Below are 12584 nucleotides of genomic sequence, written 5' to 3'. Positions count from 1 at the left end.
TGTTTGTGTGTGTGTGCGTGCGTGAGGGAGAAAAAGAGAGACAGAGTGATGTTCTGTGTTAATGGGTATCGTCAGTTATCCTCTGCTAGAGATTATTTGGATAAAGAGAATCATTCATTACTTAATGTGTTATCTCCCAGAAAACCTCTCAGATACCTAGCTGAAAGTGTCAGATGAGGTCATCAGATGAGGTCATTTCATTTGTGTTCTGTAGTCCTCTCTCTACGTATGTACCTGTCTCCTGAAATGGGTGGGATATCCTGCTGTCTCATAAAAATCCCCAAAGTAACATTGTTAACTGTTTAACAAAGCCAATAAAGGTGAACAAAGCTCTCTCTCTCTCTCTCTCTCTCTCTCTCTCTCTCTCTCTCTCTCTCTCTCTCTCTCTCTCTCTCTCTCTCTCTCTCTCTCTCTCTCTCTCTCTCTCTCTCTCTCTCTCTCTCTCTCTCTCTCTCTCTCTCTCTCTCTCTCTCTCTCTCTCTCTCTCTCTCTCTCTCTCTCTCTCTCTCTCTCTCTCTCTCTCTCTCCTGTCCATGGTGCAATGTGGTTTACACAAACAGAGCGAGGCCAAACCAACGGTGCAGGAAAGGGAGAAGCCTGAAAGTTAGAGGGGATGAAAGAGAGGAGGAAGGGAGGAGAGGGGATGCCACGTCCTTTAGGGACTCTGACGCTTGTCTGTTGCCTCAGCCAACTCCTAGCCAATCCCCCTACTCCACCCATTATCATATCCTCTCCTCCACATCCCTCTTCGTCCTCTCATTGCTTCTTTCGTCCTCTCTTATCTGTTGTTTGGTAATGCCGGATTCAGTGGCAGTTCAACGTTGTTGAAGATGCCACTTGCCCGCTCACTGTTTGATTTGAAAAGCAACATGTTTTGAAGACCGAGCAGTTCCTGAGCAATTCTGGAACTGAACAGAAATTCAAATTCAAGAAAATCCGCTTTGAAAAGAAATGGCATTTCTCAAATGTGTCTCCTGAATTGTGTGGGTGTGCTGTATATGTGACGGTTAAACACTGAATCTGAATCTCTGAATCTGAATTGACCCCAATCCCCAACTCTGGAACAGCGCCACAGTCAACACCCCACATTTTTTTTCCTCCAGAAAATGAGAGACAATACGTCACAGATGAATTAACAGTGCGGAGGGAAAGTCCCACCATGACAATGACATTAGAGGGCTTCCCTAACTGGTCGGAGGTCAGTGCAGTGACAGTGTTCACATTCCTGGGAGGCCAGGGCGGCACCATATGGGCAGAGGAGAGCTGAGTGGAGGAGCATGTGTGATGTCTCTAACAGACGCTGGACACGTTGCATTCCTCTACGGCAGGGGACACGGTCCCCAAATGTCACAGAGCTACCCCAAATGTCACCTACTAAAGACCATGTGGACAGTCATGGATGTACAACTAATAGAATGTAAATCTTGTCATTTTAGCTCCCTCTGCAACAGAGAGAGACCCCCATTTATGTCACCCAGGGACAGAACACAATATCACAATGCAAAAGTTCATGTGGGCGGCAATCATGGAAGCAAAGACTGTAATTGCTTGTGTCTAGTCACGAATTAGGCTTTAATTGGTCAACGACTAATGCTTCCTTTGCTTTACCAATGTTCTCGCCCTATGTTTAACAGTAACACTATCTCCAGACTAGCGCAGGACACATATCCCTACAAAGGGATTGGGATTTTCAATGGCCACAACATAGCACCATATCAATTTGCTCGGAGAACTCAGAGAAGACTGTATCTTATGACCTCACTCACAGAAACATTCAGAGAAGGAGTGAAAGAAGGAGTGTGAGGGAGGGGTGGGGGAGGGAGAGCAATAAGTAAAGTGAGAAAGGGAGGGGGGTTAAGTAGAGTGAGTGACTGACTGACAGCAGGGAAGGAGGGAGAAAGGGAGCGAAAGAGGGATCTGCGAGTGAGGGAGTAAATTGAAAAAGCAGAGGGGAGCAGGGTCTTGCAGGAATTTAGAGGGAGAGGGGAGTTGAAAAGAGAGACGCAGCATGTTGAGAGCTGCTGTGTTTCAGTGGTCCCCTTCAAAGGGAAAGGCCTGATGTCTTTACCATGCGCTTCAGGACTGCAGGGTAGGGCCAGTGGGGCTGGGGCTCAGGCAGTCTGAAACACCACACAGTCTGTAGCCTACACACTCTACATGAACCTGCACAGAGCAGGCATAAGGCATACATGCATTGGGGCTCAATAAGGATGACATAATGGCTGTGTGAGGGGTTTTTGTGCAGATTGCTGCGGTGCTATGCTGAACTGAGCTGTGCTAGGCTAGGCCTTTGTGAGGTCCAGAGGAGGCAGGTGGGAGTAAATAGGATGAGCTCATTGTAATGGCTGGCATGGAATCAATGGACCGGTATCAAACGCATCAAGCATATGGAAACCACATGTTTGACTCCGTTCCATAAATTCCATTCCAGCCATTACAATGAGCCCGTCCTCCTATAGGTCCACCCCTTCCAACTGTCCCCTCCACTGTCCCTCCAACTGTAAAACACAGTTGTTTAGTGTGTCGTCATGGCAACTTAATGTTACCTCCACAGACAACCTGGGGAACTAATCACGGCTGCCACCCGGCAGGCCGCACGCCTGTGCGCCCCAGGGTCTAACCTTTGACTTATGAGGGCTGGTGTGACCCTGTGGGCAGGGAGCGAGGGGTGGGGTTCAGGGTCCTAAAAGTGATTGGGTTGTGGTTCGGGTATAGAACTGTAACCACTGCATTAGCCAGTAGGCTACTAGAGACAATACACACGCCACTGTGATATTCTAATGGATCTGGGGTTGAATTGAAAGTAAACATTCAGAAACTGAAAAACTCTCATAGAATTACCTTTCTCATCTGTATATCATGAATAGAATTTCAGGTCAGTTGCAATCCAGAACTGAGCCCAACGCTGCTAACATCCTTGCTGTTGCTAACACACAAAGCTACGGCACTCTTGCCAGATCATTTATTTATGGGCTAACTGTCATGTCATCAGTGTCATCCTTAACCATGCTATTTTGACCTTTCAAATGACCCCGATTCTGTCATAGCTGTGGGAAGTAGGGGTGCCTGAAAGATCAACAAATAAATAAATAAATAGTTATTTAAAAAAAATACATATTGATATTTTTGTATATTTTTTTCACACAAGAAGCGCACGGGGCCTTTAATAGTCCTCTATTAACGGACCGATATAGCTGTCTGTAGCGTGACAAAGAATTCTCACCCCCCCCCAAAACTTATTCCTGCAGCTTTTCAAGTGTGTAATATTTATGAGCTGAATGATTTGTATTGAATTTCCTCCCTTCGCTGTTGTTTATACCTAATTAGGTAAACAGTCTGTATTTAGAGCTGTGGTGGAACCTTGAGGAATGTTCTACGGCTGGGGTGGGGGTAAAGGGTGGAAGACAGCCGACAGAGCGCACATTCCACCAGCAACGTTCTCTGTTTTCTCCCCTCAGGCATCAATCAGGTGTGTTATCTTTGTGTTCCCCGCGGCCCTGTCGGTGTGGCCGTCACCCCTCTGCGCTGACAGAGGGACCCTCATATCTGAGGCCCTGATAACACCCGGACCCACAGAGAAATATCCTCAATGTCCAGTGAGACGCACTGACCGATCTCCCCTCATCTCCCCCAACACACAAGCCATCAGGGCCCCCCCCCCCCCCCCCCCCCCACTTCAATACAGCCTCTAACTAAGTACACACTGTCCTAATTCATCCACATATTGTTATTACTATATCTATAGTAACCCAACAGTATCAGTGTTTCCTGAACAGTTAGTTCCCTATAGGTTGTGAAGTAAAATAGGCTTTCGGTGGGTCAAATCAAAAAGGTTTGGGAACCAATGGCCCACCCTACTCACTCTGCCACCAGTCCCCCGCCCTCTCCCACCGACCTCATTCCCCCCAAAAACCTGTACGTCCTTCCTGTTATCAGAGAACTGAAATAGCCACCAGAGTCAATGAGAAGCTTTGTCTGACACTTGCCCTGCTGCAACCTCACACAAAGTCCACCACTTCATGTCATTAAGGCCATAATGGACAATAAGACATATTCTAAACTGTTACACTGATGTCTTTTTATGGACATTTTGTGTACTGTCACAAATTTGACTCTCACCAGGGGCTAGAAATGTTCCTATGAATCCATGAAGTACAATGACTTACTTTCTATGTAAATCCGTTAGTATAATTTGTACAAAAGTTACTTAAATGTCTACTCGAAAACAGTCAATGTAATCAGGAAAGTAAACAATTCTTTATCATTCTCTAAGTCATGTCTGTGAGTTGTGACTCTAGGAACCTCTGTGATGAAGTAGGTTTAGTGGTTTGGGAGTAGGTTGGGGGGGGGGGGGGGTGTTGAGGGGACCAGTTGATACATTTGATGTAAGACGTGCTGGCTCTCTGACAGGAGCTGTCGCTGGAATAGCAGGGGGGTCCTTATCAATCAACCCCCCCATCCGCCAATCAAACAGCTTCACCGTGACAACCACAGCCCTGCTATCTGCCCAGCTGTCTTTCCCTCTCTCTGCCAGCCTGAGATGGGCTTGTTAGGAGGGGAACGAGTCATAGAGCCACAACTATAATGGTTTGCCCTAGACAGCCATTTTTAGAAGGGACAAGATAGGAGTTATGGGGAGAATAGATGAGCAATACATGAGCTACATGTTATGGTTAGGTTTAGGGCATACACATCCACATACTCCCCAGTACACTCTCTGTGGCTCTTTGAGTGCTTCAGAGGGAGAAGGCGACCTGTTGCCTTTGTTTAACAGTAGCAGAATGAATATGTAAAGCAGAGCTCATAAATAGAGGGCTGAAAAGCCCCCCTGTCGAGAGCAAAGCTATGCTCTGAGGCTGCATCTAACCAGGCCACGGCAGGGACCACACTCACACACTGTCCTGTCCGCACACACAAAGACAGCCTGTGACTCTGTCACTATCCTCTCACACAAACACAGGCATCACTCAATCAGGGAGAGATTGAGGGGCCCTAAGGGAAATCATATGAAAGAAACACAGCACAGTGTGAGAGAGTGTCATGATTTCCCCAATATAACTGAGTGATTGAGCTCTTTTTATAGTAGGGTGCTAGGGGTTGGTGGTAGGCCTATTGGTGGTAGGCCTATTGGTTGGCATATGGTCATCAGGTGTTGGGTATTGCATATGTGTGTGTGTGTGTGTGTGTGTGTGTGTGTGTTTGTGTGTGTGTGTGTGTGTGTGTGTGTGTGTGTGTGTGTGTGTGTGTGTGTGTGTGTGTGTGTGTGTGTAGAAGAATGACTGCGATGTTTGTGTGTGTTGCTTTCATGCGCGTATGTGCATGTGTGTGTGTTGAGGTAAAACTCTGTTTGTCTCAGGGTCGAGAAGCAATGCCAGCCCATATGGGTGTCTTTATCCTGGGGTTAGCTCTGCTCTCTCTCTCCTTCCCTCCGTCCAGCCCTCTTTCCCTTCTGGTAAGGCTCAGTAACCATTATGGCTATGTGATAGCCACTGTCACTGCTGTAATCATCATAGTTTTGGTTGTTTTCAACAGACAGAAAACAACAGGTTGTCCTACACGGTGATTTGGACAAATTGTGATGAGACGTCTTCGCCTCTCCGGGAGTGAAAAAACATTGGTTAGGACACAAGAGCGTTGGATGACAATACTAATTGAGGTGGAGGGAAGAGAAACTCAGATTTATTTCCTCTATGGTGTGTCTCGCTGCTCTTCTATCTCATCTATCTTCTGTCGCACAATTCAAGAAACTAGAAGTGGTGAGCAACGGACGGATATCTAACATCGTCGAACGCAACCAGTTTGTATATTGACAGAAAATAACCCCTTCTTCTGAAAGCTACAGACAGACAGTAAAAGAAGAAAAACACGTTTGAAAACATTTCAAACAAGGCTGTACTAACCATTTTCACCAGTGTGAAGTTTGAACCTGCCTACAGTGTATTCTGTATGGTATTCCATGATGGGGAAAGAAAGGTGATTTATTCGGGCCTATCAGCCACAGAAACAGAGAACACCATGCAGACTTGCAAGTGCATGCTGACTCTACCGGTTAGCTGTGGCTCATGACTTGACTACACAAGCAAAAGCCTTGAACACACCTCCTCAACCACAGGGTCTAAACTCTGACCCCCACATCATACGCCCACACCTCAACCTACCACTGTCAAAACCCCTAATAACACAGGATACCCTCATAGGTTGACCAGGTTAACCACACTTAACGCTCACTACCTTACACTGGTTAACTATGAACGGTCAAAACTCTGACCATGTTTTATCATGATAGGTAAACCCTACCGCACATGGTTAACCATGAACGGTCAAAACTCTGACCATGTTTTATCATGATAGGTAAACCCTACCGCACATGGTTAACCCTGCACAGTCAAACATCGGACCACATTTGTATCCTAGGTTCTAGGTTCGCCCTACACTGTTAACCCAGGAATGGTCAAACCCCTGACCCCGTTTAACGCCCCACTCCAGTCACAGGTTAACTCAGCTCGACTACAGCCTCTCTCTTTAGGGCTGCAAAATAGCCTTCCAGAGGACAGCGCTCACTGCGGAATCACACAGTCACAATGCAAACTGGGAAACGGTGTGTATTGTTATTCGTAGGGGGAGACACTCCGGCCCCTTTGACTGGGGGACTCCGTCATTACAGGTAGTTGTGAACTGTCACCACTCGTTGAGATTAGGCCCAGTACACAACAAGAAATAGAGACACAATGACTTCAAATAGGTTTCAAGGTAAACTCCCTTTAGAGTGGAAGAAAAGGCGAGATAAGTCACAGACATGGGCACCTCGTGTATTGCTGTATATTGGTGCATTGTTTTTTTACCCTGGTAAATGAAGAAAGAAAGATGGCCGATACCCCGATAACAGAATGATGCTGAGACTGATGCTGAGATTTTTCACTTTGAAAGGTCTGCCAAACAAAAGTCAATGATTGCAAAGTTAAACAAACCATACAACTTTGGTAACAGATTGATGGCACGAGCAGCACAAACCATCATTCAGTTCCCAAATTTCACATCTGCACTGGTCTTCAATGTGTGTTTTAATCAAATTGTCTGGGGAGAATTATCAAAAGTTGTCCTTGTGCATAAAGTTGTTTAACTTTGCAATCAATGTTATTCGTTTGGCGTACATTTTAAAGTGAAGAATCGGAGTCTCAGCATCATTCTGTCACCATGGGATTGCCCAGGTGTCTCCCTGAATTTGTGAGTGAATGGCGGAGAGCTGGGCTGGTTTTGTCATGACCCCACCGAGTAATAACGACGTGAAGCAGGAACACAGGGCCAGTGTAACGGTAGGCCTACATTCTGTGCATACTGAAAACAAGTGTTGTATAATGTACATCAAGGGTGTTCTTTCAAAGGCAAGAAACTGTAGTAATTGGTTCATTCAAGGGGCTAGAGTGAATGGGAGTGTGGACTGACCGAAGTATGAAGTTTGATCTTGGTTGTTTCTCTGTAAATGGTCCAGGAGCTGTCATACTTGTCGCCCTGTCACTCCGAGGTTCCTCCACTAAACCAGCATGAGAGTGTATGTGGCGCCCTCTAGTGCTCGGCTGTGCTTGGTGCCTCTGTGGCAGGGAGGCAGACTTGACTTACTATAGGAGCAAAGGTCCATTTGAATGACAGCTGACAGCACTGAATTTGAACAGCGAGGTCAATATACCATCAAACAAACCCACACAGGCATTGGTTGATGAATCGAAATGGAACAAAATGAAGCAGGTATTAAGATTGTTCCATTTACCCACTAATCTTGTAAGGACTTGAAAGCTACAGCATAACTCCCGGAAAATAAATGCAACTGATGTAACAACAGAACGAGAGGCAGAGTCAGCAACAAACACCTCTATTTCAACCCTCTTGTAGCTTAGACATATGTTTACGTTATGTAAAGTCCAAGCTCATAGCATAAGCGATATTTACTAGTAAGTACTAATATTTCATTCACTACATTAACCCATATAATAGCATTATTTCCGGCTGTAGGCTACTGTATGACATAAAGCATGACCTCTAACCTACACTGAGCAGACTCACTTTACAACCAGCAGGCATGAGATGAGACAGACACCACATAAACTAAACAACACAGCTCGTTCTCTGACATCAAAGCCAACAGGTAGAAACGCCCTGACAAACACACATCAGACAATGAAAGGGGCCAATCAACATCTTAGGGCTTTAATCATCTCTAGGAATAAACATGTGAACATGCCAGAACACCAGAGAAACCAGCTCTGCCCCCTAAAAGCCTGAAACCCGCCCAGGATGCTTATTGGTTTCCACATTGGCATCAGCAGTGCTGTTTGTGGCCCTCGGACAGGGCTGGATAGTTAGCACTTAAAACAACCTCACTGTGGCCCCGGGGAATACACCTCTGGACCCTGCCCTAGTGTGTGTGTGTGTGTGTGTGTGTGTGTGTGTGTGTGTGTGTGTGTGTGTGTGTGTGTGAGAGGTATGAGAGAGTGTATGCATGTATGTGTGGGTCACAAGGCCGTGGTAAACGAGAGAGAATAGACCCAGGCAGTAACACACTTGGAGACCCAGTAGCACAGAAGTGCCACATTTAGCGGCTATCCGCTACCATGTTGACAAATGGAACAGTCTAATAAAAAGCATGAGCTGGCGCACACCCAGAGCAAATGATTTAGTGTAGAGGTGTGGGGAATAAACTGTAAGCTATAAACAAAGAGAGTCACACACTCCATATGTTTAACCTGTGATGCCGAAACGTTGGTGAATTTTACCCAATACATTACTGGGAGGTTATACATCTGGAGTGTAAAGTATGACCTCTCTTTGCTTTATAGCTGACATATAGAACCGTAACAGCTCTGACACAATGAGAAGAGAGAAAGAGGGACAGACATAGAGCAAGAGAGAGAGAGGAAGAGAGAGAAAGAAAGAGAAAGGGGAGAGAGAGAGAGAGGGGGAGAGAGACTTAGAGAGAGAAAGGGGAGAGGGAGCAAGAGAGAGCGAGAGAGAGATAGAGAAAGGGGAGAGAGAGAGTGAGAAAGAGGGGGAGAGAGAGAGCGAGAGAGAGAAAGAAGAAAAAGAGAGAAAGGAGAGAAAGAGAGAGGGGGAGAGACTTAGAGAGAGAAAGGGGAGAGGGAGCAAGAGAGAGCGAGAGAGAGAAAGCGGAGAGAGATAGAGAAAGGGGAGAGAGAGAGTGAGAAAGAGGGGGAGAGAGAGAGCGAGAGAGAGAAAGAAGAGAAAGAGAGAAAGGAGAGAGAGAGGGAGGGAGAGATAGAAATGTAAAGTTAATATTTTATGGATCCCTGGGTTCTTATGTCTTCCCTACAAAGAATGAGGCTGTACAAAGTGGGTATTGTGGACAGATAACATTAGGGGTAAGATGTTCTAGTTAAGGAGTAGTTCACTATTTTACAACATGCTGTTAGATGGTTGCTCATCCTGAAAGTAGGCTATGGGCCAGGAGAAATTGTAATCCACAGTTCAGTTATCTTTTAACAGTAACTACAGTCTTCAGCTAACTTTAGCCACCGCCAGCTAAAAATCAATGGAAATGATGGGGGCATGTGATCCCGTTAACAAAATCACCTGAAATCAACTCAAATCAACTCCATATTTGGTTTAATGTTACTTCAAGGTGATTTGGACATAAACAACAAAAACATGTTCACATGCTCCCATCATTACCATTAGGATTAAGCTAGCTGTGGCTAACGTTAGCTGAAGTTTATAGTGGCTGTTTAAAGAAAACCAAATCATGAATTGCAATTTCTCATGGCCCATAGACTACTTTCAGGTTGAGGAACCATCTAACATGATGTTGTAAAATCGTGAACTACTCCTTTAATGGGACATACTGTTACATTGGAGATGGAGTGTAAATGGGCTAGCTAGATAGTGATGAGAGAGTGTGAATAGTATTACTTATAATTACAGTATGTTGTCGCTAGGCCTACAGGTAAAGCATGGAGCTTGTTTAGCAAAGTTTGATGAAAATTGTCCAAAATGACCTTAGATGGTAAAACTATGTCATGAGAAGGGCCTTGCGTCCCTGCTCTATCTCCACTTCTCATCCTTCCACCTCTCTCTCTCTCGCTCGCTACCTCTCTTCCTTTTACCTGTCTCTCTCGCTCTTTCTCTCCATCCACCTAGCTACCTCTCTTCCTTCCACCTTGCTCTCTCTCTCCCCCTCCACCTAGCTAACGCTCCTCTTCCACCCATCTCTCTCGCTCTCCCTCCACCTAGCTTCCTTCCCTTCTCTCCGTCCTACTTCCTCTCTCCTATAGTCTTAATTGGAGCCAGCGAGAGCTGCCTAAATCGCATTAACAGAACTGTGTGGGGGGCTCATCCATCTTTTTTTATTACGGCATGACAGGGCTGGCCGTGGAGCGCCCCTTCCATTTGTCACCAGCCTCGTTCGCTGATAACGGGCATTTGTCACGGCGTCGCCTGCACGTTAATGCCATCAGCGTTGGTGACAGCGGCGCAGCAAGGGAGTCACGGCGACACACTCATCCGTCAGCGGCAGGCTTCCACAGCCACAGGGACACACCGCAATAAGGCTCCTCACAGAGCTTATGAAGTCAGGGTTGCTGCCATTAATTACACTGCTGCAGAGAGAGAGAGAGAGAGAGAGAGAGAGAGAGAGAGAGAGAGAGAGAGAGAGAGAGAGAGAGAGTGTGAGAGAGAGAGAGAGAGAGAGAGAGAGGTGGAAGGAGGAGAGGTGGAGAGAGAGAGAGACAGAGAGAGTGAGAGAGAGGTGGAAGGAGGAGAGGTGGAGAGAGAGACAGAGACAGAGAGTGAGAGAGAGAGAGAGAGGTAGAAGGAGGAGAGGTGGAGAGAGAGAGAGAGACAGAGAGTGAGAGAGGGAGAGAGAGAGAGAGGGGGAGAGAGAGCTGTGTAATGTAGTGTGTTTGTATGCAATACATACATGCTTGTGTTTGAGTGAGCTACTGCAGCGAGAGTGAGAAAGTACATATGAACATGTAGTGATGTCTGTAAGAATATAGTACTGTTTTGTATTCATTTCTAAAGTAGATTACAGACCTACCACAGCCACATTATACTGTAGACCACAGTCCAACATAATTCTAACAGCAATTATCTTTCTGGCCACTGGGCGTCAGAGTTGAGTCTGCCCTGTCAGTTGAGAGTCAGTAGGTTCCTCTACTAATTGGACAGAGGTTGTTGCCTCTGAACATCCTGTTGGGAGAAAGGAACTCTATCATGAGTGTGGTGTCACAGTGAAATATCTCCCCCTGTCTGGGCACAAGTCCACATGTTACAGAGCCAAGCATGAGTCAGTCAGTTGGGGATACCCTCTGTCACTTTTTGCCTGGCTAGGGAGCTGCCTGAGAGGCAGAGATCCCAGCTAACAATTCTAGGGGAGAGAACGTTTTTGTAATGTTACCCTAATGTTTGAGTGTTTTCTGTTAGTTAGGGGAACATTCTATCTATGTTAGCAAAAACCTTCTGAGAACCTGTTTTAGCATGTTTTAGTATTGAAGTTAGGAGAACGTTACAATGTTCTCAGAATACACAACATTAATGTTATAGACACGTTTTATGGGACGTTGCAAGAACATTAATGTGTCCAGTTTTCTGAGGGTTAGGAGAATATTCCATCAACATTCCACCAAACATACATAGAAAATGGTTGCCATGCTCTCAGAATATACGATGGGGTGGCAGGTAGCCTAGCGGTTAGACCGTTGGGCCAGTAACTGAAAGTCTGCTAGATTGAATCCCCGAGCTGACAAGGTAAAAATCTGTCATTCTGCCCCTGAACAAGGCAGTTAACCCACTGTTCCTAGGCTGTCATTGTAAATAATAGTTAGTTCTTAACTGACTTGCCTAGTTAAATAAAGGTAAAATCAAAATGTTTCATGGGACGTTGCAAGAACATTAATGTGTCCAGTTTTCTGAGGGTAAGGAGAATATTCCATCAACGTCCCACAGAACATGGTTGCCATGTTCTCAGAACATAAGATATTAATGTTCTTGACACGTTTCATGGGAACATCGCCTGACGCTTCCAAAGAAATATTCTCCCAACAAAATGTATGTTTCATTACACCTTGTTATTGATCTAATCAATACACCAATGGATGAATCACTGATCCTTTCATAGGTAAGGGATACTCACACATACCCACAGTGCTTCTAGCATTTTCAACTTCTTTACAGTTTGAAATACATTATGCATGTTAATTTATACAGTAATTATTATTGACATGTCCTCCCGTGGGATTTGAACTCACAACCTCTTGATTTACAGTAGTCTGAGTTTTCTGCTACGCTACCATGTCATCTACAGGGTTAATCTGACTGTGCTCATGCATTGATTGGATTTAGGCCCACTAATTTCAGCAATTTAAACGCTTTCAGTATAGTTGTTTAATGTTGGTGGTGCATGTTAACCTTTTTCAATGATACTCCCAAATCACATGTTGGCAATAGTTTTTCTTGAGTTTGTTTTTAACAGAGCTGATATTTACTTTAAAGTGCATTCATCCTATTACCTTACACCTACCAAGTTCTTTCAGATCTAGCCAATAAGCACATGTCCTAGAGACATTTCTTGTTAGCAA

This window comes from Oncorhynchus mykiss, chromosome 1 (genome assembly GCF_013265735.2).
Source record: "Oncorhynchus mykiss isolate Arlee chromosome 1, USDA_OmykA_1.1, whole genome shotgun sequence".
Taxonomy (NCBI): Eukaryota; Metazoa; Chordata; class Actinopteri; order Salmoniformes; family Salmonidae; genus Oncorhynchus; species Oncorhynchus mykiss.
This window is presented reverse-complemented; position numbering follows the sequence as displayed.